The 17,077-nt window shown below is 43.0% G+C and overlaps 1 protein-coding gene and 1 long non-coding RNA gene across 3 annotated transcripts in view; one reads left to right on the top strand and one right to left on the bottom strand.

The window, feature by feature from the left end:
• Positions 1–1,783: 1,783 nt before the first annotated feature.
• Positions 1,784–6,022, bottom strand: LOC139006915 (uncharacterized). Its single transcript, XR_011470811.1, has 3 exons — positions 5,521–6,022; positions 4,528–4,577; positions 1,784–2,238 (listed from the first exon to the last, which is right to left on the bottom strand). It is a non-coding gene; the product is annotated as an uncharacterized lncRNA (long non-coding RNA).
• A 1,056-nt stretch (positions 6,023–7,078) lies between these two features.
• RAB3IP (RAB3A interacting protein) overlaps positions 7,079–17,077 on the top strand; it is a 61,879-nt gene continuing 51,880 nt past the window's right edge. The window contains exon 1 of one of the 2 annotated variants that reach the window (XM_070409746.1): positions 7,079–7,196. The gene's annotated coding sequence lies outside the window, so the exon portion shown is untranslated. The remainder of the gene's footprint in view (positions 7,197–17,077) is intronic. The other variant, XM_070409745.1, reaches the window with a different exon arrangement.

Genomic DNA, 17,077 nt, shown 5'->3' with positions numbered 1-17,077 from the left:
ATGTAGCAATAGAGAAGGTAGTTAGGCAGGGATTTTTTTTTTGCGAGAAACATTTTTGTTTCTTAACTCAGAAATATTCTGTGATCTATTCAATTGAGTGGATTTTAGCACACTGTGAATACACAATAAATGTTTATAAATGGCAACATTAAAATAGGGCAAAGTTTAATAGACAAAAAGTCCCAGACTCCCCAAAAGTGACTCAAGAAACACAAGTTATCTATATGTTTATCTTTCTATATCTATATGTTTATCGGACTAACCAGGCAAGTTCTCCCTTAGGGCCAATTTAACTATAAGATGGATTATGTGTTAATTTGTGAAGGAAGGTGTTAGTTACAATATAAAGTAACATTCCCCTTTTCCATCTCAGCATTCTTTGTGGCAGACTGCTAGAGATTACATTTCCCAGCTCCTGTCTGGCCATGTCACCAAGTTCTGAGTGATGAGTCCGGCTTTATTTTTCTTCATAGTCACTTACCATTACATTACCTATCTATTCCTATGTTGACTGTCTCCTCCACTAGGATGTAAGAGCCAAAAGATGGGGACACTGTCTTATTTTCTGTCACATTCCCAGCATTTGTCATGTACGTGTAAATAAGGGGGTACACGCATAAAGGAATAATTGCAAAGATACAGGAATTATTAGGTATTACAGAACATGTGAGTCCCAGTATTTCTGTAATGAGAATGAGTAATAGGCATCATCAAGGGGAGTTTAGGCTGATTTGGGTTACCAGTTGAGCTTGCACGACTACCCTCTCTGTGCACTCTTAGCATTCATATTTTCAAAGAGAGGAAAACTTTCTGGGTTGATTCCAGTCGATGGAATGGAGGATCCCTGTTGTGGAGAGCTTCATGCCACTTCAAAAGGTTGGCCTTTCTCATATCCAAACTAACTACACAGCTAGCTTTTGGCTCAAGTATCTATCTAGGTCCAGTTATCAGTGGTCAACACAGCATTGTTGGTTTCACTTAAAATACAGTGGCAGCCCTAACCGGTTTGGCTCAGTGGATAGAGTGTCAGCCTGCGGACTGAAGGGTCCCAGGTTTGATTCCGGTCAAGGGCGTGTACCTTGGTTGCGGGCATATCCCCTGTGGGGGGTGTGCAGGAGATAGCTGATCGATGTTTCTCTCTCATTGATGTTCTGACTCTGTCCCTCTCCCTTCCTCTCTGTAAAAAAATCAATAAAATATACATACAAAAAAATACAGTGGCATGAGTCATAGCAACATTGTGCAGAAAGACCATCTATCTATCCTCACAAAACTGTGGTGAATATTGCTGGCACTACCGTGCTTTCAAAAGTGAATATTGTCCTTTTCACTGCATAGGGAGTTGTATTTGTATTATATGTGTTTCAAATGTACTTGAAAACATTTTTAGATGCCCTGATTTGAAGTGTCAGAAGGATACAATGGACATATATAGACTAGTATTCCAAAGACCTGGGTTCAAGAACACCACATAGCAGCTCTGTGACTCTGGATAAACATTTCATCTTTCTGGGTCTCAGTTTCCTCATTTGTGGAAAGAGGTGGTGAGGTAAGATGACTTAAAGGTCTCCTCCAGGTCCAATATTTTATGACTCAGTAATTACTTTCAGAGCTTTCACAGATAATTTGTGACCATTCCCAATCATACCAAACATCCTCTTTTTGAATGCCGATTTGACTTTTTGGAACAGATAAAACTTACCAGTGCCATGCCTATTAATACCATGTATGACAAAGGTAGATGATATTGTTTTTAAACCATGGAAAGGTCATTAATGCCTTCTTTGCCTTTATTTCTGTGTATTCATTTCCAAGCAGCAGAAACCCAACACAAACTGGCTTACGCGAAGAGAAAATTACTGGCTCATATACTAAGAAGTTCAGGTTCTTCAGCTTCAGTCACAGCTTGATCCCGGAAGTCGAATGATATTATTAGGACTCACATTTGGTTTTCTTATCTCTCAGATCTGCCTTCTGCTGTGAGTTCCATTCTCAGCCACGTTTTCCATTGGCTGGCAATGGACGAAATGGCTGAGAATATTGGTCCTGCTTGAGTCACTTGCTTGTTAGGAAATGATAATGACCAGGAGAATTCCTGAATTGGTTGTACCTGAGTCACATGCTCGCCCTTCAAGTCGGGGAAATTCAGTTCTACTTGAATCACAGGAACTGAACATGGCAAAAAGACACTTCCCCAAATAACGTCGTTGTGCCGATCCCAAAAAGGTATAATGGATGCTGAACATGAAGAGGAGGAGGGAGGGAGAGAGGGGTGTAGGAAGGGAGAGAGGGAGAGAGGCAAAGGAAGGAGAGAGAGGGAGAGAGAGAGAGAGAGAATGAATATCACTTGTTGCATTAGACCAGTGGTCGGCAAACTGCGGCTCTCAAGCCACATGCGGCTCTTTGGCCCCTTGAGTGTGGCTCTTCCTAAGCCTTAGGAGTACCCTAATTAAGTTAATAACAATGTACCTACCTATATAGTTTAAGTTTAAAAAATTTGGCTCTCAAAAGAAATTTCAATCGTTGTACCGTAGATATTTGGCTCTGTTGACTGAGTTTGCCAACCACTGGTCTATGATTAGACAAATTCGTCCCTTAAAATGTTTCTCCTTTCTTGTTTTTATTGCAGTATAGGCACTCTCTGTCTCATGGTAGTTTCCTATTGAATGTCTTTGCCTCTAGTCATTCCCACTCAAGTACATTCTAGGTCAGGGGTGGGCAAACTTTTTGACTCGAGGGCCACAATGGGTTCTTAAACTGGACCGGAGGGCCGGAACAAAAGCATGGATGGAGTGTTTGTGTGAACTAATATAAATTAAAAGTAAACATCATTACATAAAAGGGTACGGTCTTTTTTTTTTTTTTAGTTTTATTCATTTCAAACGGGCCGGATCCGGCCCGTGGGCCGTAGTTTGCCCACGGCTGTTTTAGGTACTGCCACCACATTACTCTTTCTAAAGCATTGTTTTCATAATTTCACTCTCCAGCTCAAAATCTTACAGGAACCCTCTTCGGACTATCTGTCTGGCATTTATGATCTTCTCCAATCTGAGTCCCACATATTTTCCTACCTCATCTGTCTACCTGCACTTGTTCCATGTGCTAACCAATCTGCATTGCTCACCATCACTGAACACACTATATGATTTCCTTACAATACATTTACTCTATTTGCATATTCTACCCCATCACCATTTCTCTCATCCGAAGTCAGAGCTCAGATGATAAGCCGGAGACTGCTAGTTGTCTCCAGTATTTGTTCTCCCCTTCTCCTTTAACATTAGAACCACTGATTTTCTGCTGGGGACATGGCCACTTAATAGAGACTACATATGTCAACATCACTTACAGTTAACTTCTGACCAACAAGGTGTAAGTGTAGTGATGCATACAACTTCTGCAAGTGTTCTTAAATAGAGGTGTGTGTTCTTTTCTGCCCCCAACTCCTTTCTACTATCTGGAAATAAGGATGTGAGGGCTGGAGCTTGAGCAGCCAGCATGGACTATAAGGTAGAAATTACATGTTCAGTACGGTGGAGACACATGATAGAAAGAGTCTGTATCTGTACCATACCATCCCTGGACCTCTTACACTTACATGAAAGGAATACATTTTATTTTAAGCTACTGTTATTTTGAGTTCTTAATTTCTACAAAAACCAATCTCTCCCTGAAAATATATTATTTTTCATTCAAAATCTAAGCAAAGTGGGAGGAATTACTTTAAGGGTATAAGGATTTCTCATAGAATCTATGGACAGTGATAAAGGAAGCCTCAGAAATGAACTAGAACTGAAACACCGTAGGGAAGCCAGGAAGTCCTCCCATTTTCTCCTTTCTCCTTCTCTTTCCTCCTTCTGCAGATTATTTATGTACCGGCATAGAGAAGCAATAAATAAATGTGTTTAATGGATGGTAACTCGTGTGTCTGCGAAATAAACTGGATCTGAAGCCAGTTTTCAAAACGTTTCCTTATATGTATGTGGTTTGTTAACGTGACTCTTTTGAAGGAAACCATGCTTTTTTAGAGTCTGAGCTCCTCTCAGCCCTCAGATCTCTTCAGCTGTTTATTCCAACTTCAGAAAAAGGGCCTGAACTGCAGTGTTGTCCACAACTGACCCAGCGAAAGACACTTTAGAGACGGCCCTGCTTTTGTACAGGAGTTGCAAAGGCAACATTTTATGGGAATGTGAGCAGTGAGCACTGGCCCACAAGTTACTATTTTGCTAGACAAGGAAATGACAGTTTGCTCTTGGTACCTTTTTTTCTGTAACCAGCTTTAAAAAACAACAACAACACCTTTGCATTGGTATTATTTACTGTTGGGGTTCCTGGTTACCTGGTTTGGGCCCTTGAGGGCTTCTTAAGCTTTTGATATGTTTGGTAAGATGTTTTACATATTTTATCGAGCATTTTGAGTTGCTTTTGGTGGGAGAACCGAACAATCTCTAGACTGCCATACTGCTGCACATGGAGTCCTGTGTGCTTTCTAAAGGGTTTTAACTTCATTTGTTTGCGAGACATTACCTTGCATTCTGAAGACTGGAGCCCAAACTCTGGTGGTCCAAGCTCCCCATCTGTAAAAATGAAGAATAACTCTTTCTACCCATGGCAAATACCCATGGCAAATTATTTTTTGTAAAGGACTCATGAGACAATTTATGTGAAGTTAGTTTGAAAAGGAAAAGTACCATATAAATATACAACATTTTCTGAACTTTGAAAACAAAATAGAGGCAAGCAAGCAATAAAAGTTATAACTAAGGGTAACAACCTTAGAATGATTTGTTCAATTTCTAGATATTTCCACTCATCTCCTTTGTTTTCTGCCCCAGGTATGGATGGGAAAATCTTAAGATTAAAAAGAATTATTTTAAATATTGTATTTGACATTAGTTGTATAACTTATTTTTTAATGAAAGAGAAGGCAAACTGGAACACATTACAAAATCCATCATTATCTTTACAAAGTTGTGAAGTGTCCATCTCTTTAACATATGGCTGGGCAATCTAACTTAGGATGTTCACATGCTCTATATATTTTTCAGGCTGAGATTCTGAGTGTCTAACATTCTTATAATGTGCCCCGGTCTCTGCTTTGAGGACACGTAAGTGTTCTTATAGGTAACTACTCATATCGCTCTTCACATTCTCAAACTATGCTAGCAGGTTAAATATGTGAAAGAAAACGCCACTACATATATTCCAAAGAGCCTTATGGATGGCTTGAAAATAAACCAATGTAGGACTTAGGCATATGGCTATTGCTTACTATTTCCCATAGATACACAACATCTCAGATCTTATGCAGAGTATATCATAGGGCCTGTCCTCTAAACATCTATATACCAAGACAGTACATCCCCATGTATTTCCTTCATTCATTCTGCATTTATTGAGCCAGTCCTTGTGCCAGTTCTCATAGTAATTGGGAAAATAGACAAAACTACAATTAGCATTCTATGGGATAAGTGCTAAAAAGCGGTAAGGTGGTATGGGAACACAGTTAGGGGCACCTACCTCTTACGGGTGTGTGGGTAGGACAGGGCTGGGTGACAAGCCACGTGGAAGGGTTGACAACGGAATTGATACCTGGGTTGCATAATAAAGGGTAAGCAGGAATTAGGTAGGTAAGGAAGAGGTGGAGGTTCAGGATGTAACAGGGAAAAGGAGCAGCATACGCAAAGGCAGGATCCTTGAGTGTGGGGCAAGATTGGAGAACCTGAGTAGTTTGCTGCATGTTGAGTTTATTGATTCCACTTAGTTGTTATTGACATATTTGTCTCCCGCACTGTGTTTGATTCTTTGTGCTAGAGATTGTAATGGTGTCTCTGTTCCCATGTCCAACAGTAGGCACATAGATGGAGCACAACAAATGTTTGAATGACCTGACATGAATGACATAATATAAGAAAGGATAATTAGGAGTCCATTAATAAGGAAGGTCATATTTAGTGGCAGTGAATATGAGATGAGATAGATTTAAAAATTATTTGGAAATTAAAATGGCTAGGACTTGATCTATTGGAGTTGTGGTATAAAAAAGTAATTAATGACTTTCTATTTGGATTATAGGTGGATGATAATAGTAATAATGTTAAAACTGATATTCATTAGGCATGTGTCACGCAGTACACTGTGTTTTACATTATTAAACCATAACCTCTCAACAGCTCAGTGAGGTAGGCTCTCTTCACCACCCCCCTTTCCTGATGAGAACATGGGGGCCATTAGAGATCACCTTGCCCAAGGTCACACAGCCAGGGGTGGCAAATTCCAATCCAGCAATTTCGATTCCTACGGACATGCACATGCCCTAGTCTTCACTGACTCTGAAAGATGTGATCACTATGCAGAATGACGGTCCTGTTCCAGATGTGTATCCCATAAATCGCGGGGATCCCCGTATCCCTTTTACTAAACATAAAAACACATAGAGTGACTGCCTCCTTTTTATCGGATTTTGGGAGCTTGGTTCTGTAGCTCCACTTTTCCTCCTTGGAGGACCTAAAGTGGGGTGCAAGTTGGATGACAGTTGACAGGAAAGATGAGAGACGGCAGGTTCAGAACCGACATTCTGGAATGCTCTCTAGCCGCTGCTGGAATGATGGGATCTGGGTTCTATGGGACGCTCCTTCCTGCCCTCCCCCCTCCCCCAACACACACACACACACACTCGCGGTGAGGCGTGACGCCAGGTCTCAGGTTGAGCAGTCCTCAACTCACATCCACGGTTCACCTCCCCACTCCTGTGAGCCCATCACACCCGCAGTGAACCCGAGACCGCCCGCCCGGCCCAAGGAAACACTGCCCAGGGCCGGCTCGCTCGGTTCCCAGGGAACCGGCCCGCGGATGCACCTGGAGGGCCCCCCCCCCTCGCCCCCCGCAACCCGCGCCCCGGCACCTGCGCAGAGCCCCGCCTGGAGCCAGGAGCCCGGGAGCGCGTGGGGCCCCGGCCCCGCCCCCTCCCCGCCCCTAGCCCCGCCCCCCGCCGCCCGGCCGCTCCCGGCTCTGGCCCCGCTCCGGCGCAGGCGCAGTCCACACTCCCTCGGTGGCCCCAAGCGCAGTGCGCCCGCCGCGGCGGAGGGTAGCGGCGTCGCCGGCGGCCTCCTCCAGCTCTCGTGGCTCCGGGGCGCGCTCCGTGGGGCTCCGCGAGCGCTTCTGATCGCGGGCAGCGGCCGCCGCGGGTTCCTCAGGTGAGTGCAGCCGCGCGCGAGAGAGGCCGGGGCGCCGAGCACCGCCCCATCGGCGCCCGCACCCCGCCTCCCCGGCCGGCCCTGAGGGTGGCCGCGGCAGGTGCAGGTGCGGGCGCCGGCGCCGCAGAGGGCGCGGTGCGCGGGGGTCGGGCCCCCTGCCGGGACCCGGCGGGCGCGCTCTCTCGCCGGGGCCAGCGGGCTTCGGTCCCACTGTTTCTCCGGCGCGGGGCTCCGGCACCTGGGCACCCCCGGGGCCGCCGGGGGGCGCCGGGCGTCGGCGGCCCCTCCCCCGCCCCTCCTCCCAGGTACGGGCTCGTTACTCATTAACTGCGCGGCCCCGAGCGCCCGACGCTGGGCACTCGGAGCCGGGTTACCTGTCGGCGGGCCGCGCGCGACCGGGGCCGGGGGCCTGGAGGGGGTTCTAGGGAGAGTCCCCCCGTGAGTCCCGAGCTGCGCGGAGCCGGAGCCGGAGCCGGAGCGGGGCGAGCAGCCGGCATGGGCCAGGGGGTCTCCGTGAGCGACCCGCCCGCCACATCCCGAGGGCCGCTCGCGGGAGGTCTGGCGAAACCTGGTGGGCGGGAGCCGTCGCCGGTCGCGCCGTAGGAGGCTGCCCGGTGGAGCCTGACTTTTGTTTCGGGAGTTGGGACGCGCTGCACCGACGTAATTGTAATTACACTGCTCTTTCCAGCGATGACAACTCACTCGGCCGCGGGGGGCGGGGGGCGCGGGGGAGCGAGATGAATGGATCCTAGGAGTGATGTTAGGTGGGATCCTGCAGCGCGTGAAGAGTTGCCAGTTGCTATATGGGATTAAAAAAAAAAACAAAACTGTAATGGCTAAAGGGTAAGGTCTTGTAAGGGAAGACCGCTGGCTTCGTACTGCTTCCTAAGAGGCAGTGGAGTTTGGAGGAAATGTAGCATATCCCGGGGCTACCCGATTCAGGAAAGAGCCATGTAATCTTCTGCCATAGAATACTTACATAATTGGATAGGCTGGTAAAAGGATTAAAACAGTGCCGCTCTATTGTAAATCTGTGGAAAGACCCAGTTTTTAGTCATTATCCTCATTCTTATTTTGTGGTTCATGCAGGTTTTTTTTGTTTTTTTGTTTTTTTTAAAAAAGGTGAATGACACATCAAGGAGGAAAGAGACCGAATAGATTTGAAGATCAATCCAAGTGAATGTTTTATGTCGTTAAATAATCCACCAGTTTAATGGGGCCTTGTTCTGCTAACATTTGTTGTTTACTAGTACTGTGTATCATGTTTGGACAGACATTGTATCCCAATAGTGGCTTAGTTGATCGAATCCTAAAGCCCTTGTGGAATTTATAGAAATAAATCGAGCAATTATATACAATGTTACTACAATAGTGTATTTCTTACTGATAGGAGAAAAGCCTTTTATTTTTTTCACGACAGCAAAATTACATATTAGTGCATACTTTTTTGAATCAAAATGGATACATTTACTATAGCTCTTCCTTATGTGTTTGGCAAACAACTCATTTGTGGTATTGAAACTTCTAACCTTTCACCAGGATGGATATTTGATGTTCAGCTGCTTATGGGGTTTGCAGTTAGTGGGGTTTCTAATTAGATCCAGTTGTACTTTTTGAATGAATGTAGCTATGCATACTCTTCTTTCAATATTTTTCCCTCTAACTTTCCCTAAACTTGTCTCCTTTAATTTTAAAATTAAAGGTTCTTAAAAATCTAGGTTTCCATCATTTTTTAATATGCAGACAAAAACTTGTAGGTTACATGTATTTTTACATGTAGTATTGTGGTTCTTATACCTTCCTTTTTCCCATCCTGAGTAGGACTTGTTGAACCAATTATTAAGCTGATCAGATGAAAAATTAGTAAATTGTTTTGTTTTTTTAAGTTTTAGCTCCATTACTGTACATGTGACCTTGAGTAAATCATTTCACCACGCTGAGATTATTTGCTCTATTTGTGAATGATTCAGTATTAGGTTGAACCATATAAATTTGCCGGTAGTCAGTTGTTTTTCATATGCTTCAACCTGATATGAACTTCATGGTAGTGGGATGTGAATTAAATGAGGTACTCTGTATAAGATGTGGGGGTAGGGGAGTGGGGGAAGAACAGAAATATAAGCCTGACAGTGTGCCGGGCCCTGTTCTTGTTGCTTTAGGTGCCTTGACTCCTTATTCTTGGGGCATTCCTGGGATATTGGTGGTGGTACTGAGTTTTACAGATTAGGGAATTGAGGCTGAGAGAGGTGAACCAACTTGACTGTGTTTACTTGTCAAAGGTCATATACTAATTATAGCTGACTAATGGCAGAGCCAGTATTAAAAACTGAGTGATTGCCCCAAATGGAACTTTTTAAAAAAATGTTTTATTGTTGATAGAATTACAGATGTCTCCATTTTTTCTCCCTTACCCCCCATTCTCCCAAACCCTCTTCACCCCCCCCCCCAAGTCTTCACTACCCTATTGCCCACGTACATGAGCGATGCATATAACTATATAAGTTCTTTAGTTTGTCTCTTCTTGTCTCCCCATCCTCACATCAGTGTATGTCAGTCTGTTCCATGTCTCCATGCTTTGGGTCTTATTTTGTTGGTCAATTCATTTTGTTCATTAGATTCCACAAATAAGTCAAAATGGAACTCTTAACATGCTTGCTTCTTCCATTCTTGGTCTATACCTTCTGTAAAAGAATTTTGTAACTATAAAAGGTGAAAGGTGTTATCATTTGTATTTCTGGTTAAAAAAATATCCAGGCCCTGGCCATGTAGCTCAGTTGGTAAGAGTGTCCTCCAGGTATGTTAAGGTTTTGGGTTTGATCTCCCTCAGGGCATGTATAAGAAGCATCTCCCTCTCTCTCTCCCCCTCTCTCCCCCTCTCTCCCCCTCTCTCCCCTTCTTTCCTTCCTCTCTCCCTCTCCCTCTCCCACCCACTCACCCCCCTCACAAATCAATAAATAAAGACTATATATCTAGGTTTTCCTACAAGGGTGATACCAGTGCTATTACTACTATTGAGTCTAGGGCTTACCATGTGTCACGTTCTGGTTTAAGCACTATGCCATTTATAATCACAGTGACCTAGGAAGTAATCCCTACTTTTATCCCATTTTATAGTTGAGAAGATTGAGGAACTCAGACATGAAGCTTGCTCAAGGTCACAATGCTAGTTAAGTGACAAGACTAGATTAGAAGTCAGCAATTTGTCTTTAATGGCCATGCTCTTAACCTCTCTACTCCACTACTTCCTCATGTGCAGGTTGTAATTACTTTTAATTTAGCTTTTATGAGATACTTAGTATTAGTGTATTAAGTAATTCTTCATGTGTCACCAGAGATTTTTAAATCAAACACTCATTGAGCATCTGCTCTGCAAGTCACAGTGGGGGTTATAGGAAAGTATTCTTAATAAGTCTGGAACATAGGCCATATACCCATTCCCATATCTTTTATAAGTTCCTCAAATTTAGAAGGTGCTCTTCACTGTTGTGATAATTTTAATGAGTGAAAAATAAGACAAAGTGTTAGAATAGTTGGATAATTGGGAGGAAGGAAGGATGAGTAGTGGGGTGGAGATATTTGTGTGTGGAGGTATGTGGGAAAGCTTGGAGGACATTCTGAGAGAGTCCAGTTTATCAAACTAAGCTTTGTCTTCTATAGTCCTGGTTAAGATGCAGTTAAAACAAAGGGTAGTAAACTGGTTACTAAATTAATTACTTACATGTACTTGATATCCTAAAAACAATGCCTCTATTTTAGTATTTATTAATCTTGGTATTTACATTGTATTTATAATGTTAATGACAAGGAGGCCTCTTCCTTTATGGTTCTCAACCTTCCTAATGCCCCGACCCTTTAATACAGTTCCTCATGTTGTGGTAACCCCCAACCATAACATTATTTTCGTTGCTACTTCAAAACTGGAATTTTGCTACTGTTATGAATCGCAATGTAAATATCTGATATGCAGGATGTATTTTCAGGGGTCGCGACCCACAGGTTGAGAACCGCTGTCAGGGTTTAAGTCATCTTACCCCATTTTATAGCTTTAGCATTGGGCCTGGAACCCAAAAGCAGGTACTGTGCTGTGTTTGGTGATGGATGGTCAGTAGGAGACTGTTAGGATGTATTGAAATTGACCTAGAAGTAGAAATGGGATTGAGGGCTCAGAGTGAGCATTGAGGGGACTGAGGAAAGGAAGACGGATACTTATAACAGGCAGCATTAGCTTGTCATCTTTATTCCCCCCTCTGCTTTCCTTTTCAGCTTGTAACTAAATGAGGTAGTTTCAGAAGCTTAAATTGCATGTAGTCATTGTCAGAAAAAAGCGAAAAAGTAATTTGGATTTAGGATGTCAGCCACACAAAATTAGTGATAGCCATAAACTAAGATTACTTAAGTCAGTGGGAAAAGAATGAAAATTATTGAAATAGTTCAAATTTATGGGAGATTTGTTGCTTGTAGTTAATGACAGGTTTGTCAATGTAAATGTAATGAAAGTTGATGAACTTCTAGATTATATGAATTGACAGTCTAATATAAAGAAACCGAATTTAAGAATGTGAGTGCCCTAGAAACATAGAAGAGCAGACAGATGAGAGCTTAGAACCAGTTAAATAAGTGGGTTGTAATTTGAAGTATCTAGAAAAGAGGAATACTATTAGGTATTTACTTTGGGCACTTGGTTAACAAATGGGGATAAAATATGGATGAACAACCAAAGTAGGTTTGATAAAACAAGTAAATGTGCATTAATTAATTTCTTGGTGGGAAGAGAATTTATGTTTGAACACAGAGAAATTAAGTGAGATGTTCAAATTCATAAAGCTAGTCAATGACAGAATCTGAACTAGAAGGAACGTTTTCTGAAGCTAGTTTGATAACGTCCTCTTATTTCCCCAAACTTTGAAAATTCAGTTTCTCCAGTTTTGATGCTCTAAAGCAAGCATGTCAAACTCACGGCCCACAGGCCACTGCCTCGTTTATTTGGCCCGTGTTAGTTAGCCTTTGAGTTTGACATGCTTGCTCTAAAGGTATTCTTTTAGCTGTCTTTTTTTTTTTTCTTCTTCTTCTTCAGGAAAGGTAGCTTGTAATCACTGTCTCTGCTCCTCACTGCTTTGCTCTTCATCCCCAGTCTAAGGACTCTTATTGTTTATTTTAGCAGATCAGTGCCTATTGAATGTTTAGTTGGCATATATTCTTGCATATACAAAATAAGGAGGCTTCCACTATTAAGAAAGAGAAACTTACAAAACTATTTAAAAAATATTTTTGTTATAAGGATTTGTAATTAAGTACAATATTAGTAACCCAGTAAGTACTGAGCATTTCCTGAAAACCCTTAATTTAAGAATTTGCAATAACATAACTAAATATGTCAGATTGGCCCTAACTGGTTTGGCTCAGTGGATAGAGCATCGGCCTGCAGACTGAAGGGTCCCAGGTTCGATTCTGGTCAAGGGCATGTGCCTTGGTTGCAGGCACATCCCCAGTAGGAGGTGTGTAGGAGGCAGCTGATCGATATTTCTCACTCATTGATGTTTCTAACTCTCTATTCCTCTCCCTTCCTCTCTGTAGAAAATCAATAAAATATATTTAAAAACAAACAAATAAAAAAAATGTCAGATTGTATATATTTGTGGAATTAGTAAGTGGAAAGTAATTTGTGATCTATGTTAATGAGTGCGAAGATGGTGTAATTTCATTGACCATTTGACTAATTTTTCCTTTGGGTTATTAAATCCACACTTATAAACATAGAATGCTTCTTAAAATGTAAATGTGACTTTTTTTGTTACAACCTAAATTTTAATTTGGAAAATCAACTTTAAAATTACAGTGAAAATTAATGAGAAAATGATTTATGTACTTATTATATATACATACTAGAGGCCTGGTGCACGAAATTGTGCAGTCTGGCGGGGGGTTGGGGGATGGGGTGGGGGAGGGAGTGTCACTCAGCCCATTGCGCGTCTCGCAGTCCGGGCAAGACTCCTGTATTGAGCATGTGCCCCATATGGTGGTCAGTGCGCATCATAGCGACCAGTTGTTCCACCATCGGGCTAAATGTGAGAGGGTGCAGGCCAGGCTGAGGGACCCCACTGGTGCACAGTTGAGGCTGGGGAGGGATGCAGGAGGTTGGCGGCCCAAGAGGGACTGTGGGAGGGCTCCAGGGTGTCTCCAGCCCGTCTTGCTCAGTCCTGATTGGCTGGACGCCAGCAGCAAGCTAACCTACCGGTCGGAGCATCTCCCTTCCTGGTGGTCAGTACACTCATAGTGACTGGTTGACTGTCTGCCCCCTGGTGGTCAGTGCATGTCATAGCGAGAAGTTGAACAGCCTTAGCATATCATTAGCATATTATGCTTTGATTGGTTGAATGGACGACCGGATGTCTGGACACTAAGCATATTAGGCTTTTATTGTATAGGATACTTTTTTGTTTTATTTTTTCCTTCTTTATTTATGTAGTATTTGAATACATCTCAAAACTTTCTAATTATAAAGAATTTTAAATTAAATAAATAGACTCAGTAGTGTAATGAACCATAAAGTTCCCATCATCTAGCTCCAATAACCATCAACAATGGTCAATTCTGCTTCATCTACTTCTCCCCCTCCTGTATTATTTTAGCAAATTCCAGGAAGTGTATAATTTAGTCTGTAACTATTTCAGTATGTATTTCTAAAAGAGAAGGGCTAGCTACACTATTAGTATATACTTTTAAAAATTCACATTAATTCCTTAGTGTCAAGTTATCCACACTTTTTTTTAATATACAAAAATAAGACCACTTTAGTAAAGTCAATTCTGCCTACTTTTATTTATATACTAGTTTTCTCCCTAAATCCTACAGGGTATGAAAAAGTATTTTACATTCCAGCATAGCAGCAAAATAGAAGAGGAAATAATGATACCAAAGAAAATATAGGGAAAAAGAGGAGAAAGAACACAGCAATAACAAATGCTCATTTCATGAGCAGTGTTTTAGAGAAACTTTAGCTTTTTCTTTCTGAAAGTACAAGGGTTTAGATTAAGTAGTATTCTTCTGTTTGGTTTGTTCACTTCTTATGGTTGGTTTGGTGAGACCTGTTTTAAGAGATCTTCTGCCTTGATCTAACCTTTATCTGAGTCCCTCCTCCCTCCCTAATCAGTTTTACCTTTTAAGTGATTCTTAGATGTAATGGAGTCAGGTGTTGCAGTCAGACACACCAGGGTTTGAATCCTAGGTCTTATCTATTGACTGAGCCGGTTGAAGTTAATAAATCTCTCTGAGCCTTGGTTTCTGTATCTGCAAATAGAGATAAGAACCATTTCAAAGAAATGCTATGAGGAGTAACTAGAATAATGTATATGTATGCATGTTACACATACAGAATGTAGTAATGTAATTTATATGTGTGTAATGCCATGTGTATGTGTAAGTAAATGAATCTATTGTTTGAATGCTTTTCATCTGTATATGTCTCCATTCTCTCCATTTGCAATGCATGACCTTGGTATTAGATCAGATCTTCATAATCTCTTGCCTAGCCTGTTGCACTAACTATCCTCTTAACCAATTGCCTCTAGTCTCTTCTCTCTAAAGTCCTCATTGCCTTTGGTGTCATTTTTCTAGTGACATTACAGTACATAAGCACCTTCTGAAATGTGGACCTGGTAATTTCTTCAGGATAAATTACAAGCAACATTTTCCATGTTAAAGCTTCTAATGGTCAGTCTGTCACATGTGTGCTTCTCCAGCCTGATTTCCTGCCTTTTCTTCCTTTGTTAGTTTTTTTTTTCTTTTTTTTGTTTTTTGTTTTCCCTTTGTTAGTTTTATTAGTGCCAAACCCTCAGTCCCTGACTGCCCTATCCTATTTTATTGCCTTGCTCATCTATTGGACTCTTCTTCAGCATTTAAAATCTAACATATTTTACTTCGCCTTGAAACATTCTCTTCTCCCTCCACTCCCACATCCCTCAGAGTTAACACTTAGAGGCTATGCACCACCTCTTTAGTCTGTGTTCATACCTGTATTCTTAGAATTTAGTACCAAGGATTTGCCTTGAGGAGCTGAAGTTGGCAATCTTCCTTCCATTCCAACTAGAATAAATATAATTGATAAAATGTATTAAATACACTTACTTTATACTAATCTCTCTATATAAAACCCTAATATGCAAATAGACCAAATGGCAGAACAACTGAACAACTGAAAAACTAGTCGCTATGACGTGTGCTGACCACCAGGGGGTGCACGCAGAACATGGCGGGCGTCAGCAGCAGGTGGCCGAGTGCAGAACATGGCGGGCATCGGCTGCGGTGGGATGTTGGAGTAGGTGAGCGGGGGGCGCCAGACCAAAGCGGGGCACTGGTCACTGTCATCGGGGCGAGCCTGTGGTGGTTACTGAAAATTTTTTGCTCACATGTGCTGCGATCCCGCCAGACGCTCGCACCTGCTGCCAGCACCTGCACCTGCTGCAGGTGCCGGCCCAGCTCACACCTGCTGCTGGTGCCAGAGCCACCGTTTGCACCCGCTGCTGGTGCCCAGCACTGGCCCCGATTGCTCGGCGCTGTTAGCGGGTTCGAGCGGCAGCTGCCAGTCCTGGTCGCCCCTCAGGACTTCTCCACCTTCCTCTGCTCCTGAGGGGCAATCGGGGCCAACAGCTGCTTCTCACACCTGCTGCCAGTGACAGCCCCGCTTGCACCCACTGCTGGCGCCAGCCCTGCTCACATCCGCAGCTGGCACTGGAGCCGCCACTCACACCCACTGCCAGTGCCCGGCGCCAGTCCTGATCACTCGGCACCACAGCAGGTGTGAACAGCGGCCTCCAGTCTGATAGGCCCTCGGGGCTTCTCCCCCTCCCCCTCCTGAGGGGCGATCGGGGCAGCAGCTGCCACTTGCACCCACTGGCGGTCCTGGCCCAAATTGCTCCGCACCGTCAGCGGGTGGGAGCGGGGTGGTGGGAGCAGGGCTGCTGGCAGACGGGACCGGGGGCCGCGGCGAAAGGGGCTGGGCGGGGGCGTGGAGGATGGGTCAAAATCTACCCACCCCTATGCCCACCGCAGCCTCACGGCCCATAATTCCTTTCAAGGTGCACAAATTCATGCACTAGGGCCCCTAGTATTATATATAAATGTGCTTAATATATAAATATATATTTTAAATGTTGCTGAGGGTTTTTAATGAGATGAATTGATGAAATTTACTATACATACTTGAATTCATTATACATACTATTGAAGTAGCAGTCTATTTTTAATGACAGAGCTGTTTCTTTCATAATTTATGCTAAATTAAGAAGACCGTTAATTAATTCAGAAAAAAAAGCAACTGGATGTTCCTCTCTTCCTTCCATTCCCCGTCTGTCAATAAATTGAGAGAGGAAAATAATACATGTTATAATTCTTTTTAAAAAAATTTTTGTTTTATTGCTTAAAGATTACAAATGTCTCTTTTTTTTTGTCCCCCTTGACCTTGCCCTGGCCTCCCCTATCCCTCAGTGTCTGTGTCCATTGGTTATGCTTATATGCATGCATACAAGTCCTTCGGTTGATCTCTTACTGCCCCCCCAACCCTCCCCGACCTTCCCGCTGTAGTTTGGCAGTCTGTTCGATGCTGCTCTGCCTCTGTATCTATTTTTGTTCATCAGTTTATAATGGTCTTTATTATCCATGAATGAGTGAGATCGTGTGGTATTTTTCCTTCATTGACTGGCTTATTTCACTTAGCATAATGCTCTCCAGTTCCATCCATGCTGTTGCAAATGGTAAGAATTCCTTCTTTTTTATAGCAGTATAGTATTCCATTGTCTAGATGTGCCACAATTTACCATAGTTAAGATTTGGAGACAGCCGAAGTGCCCATGTTATAATTCTTAAACATTTTTCTTTTGATCTGC

The sequence above is a fragment of the Myotis yumanensis genome, unplaced genomic scaffold (genome assembly GCF_028538775.1).
Source record: "Myotis yumanensis isolate MYYU_CA2020_CCGP unplaced genomic scaffold, mMyoYum1.0.hap1 SCAF_3, whole genome shotgun sequence".
In the NCBI taxonomy this organism is placed as follows: domain Eukaryota; kingdom Metazoa; phylum Chordata; class Mammalia; order Chiroptera; family Vespertilionidae; genus Myotis; species Myotis yumanensis.
Note: the sequence above shows the minus strand (reverse complement) of the source record. Positions and strands in the feature narration are given on the sequence as shown.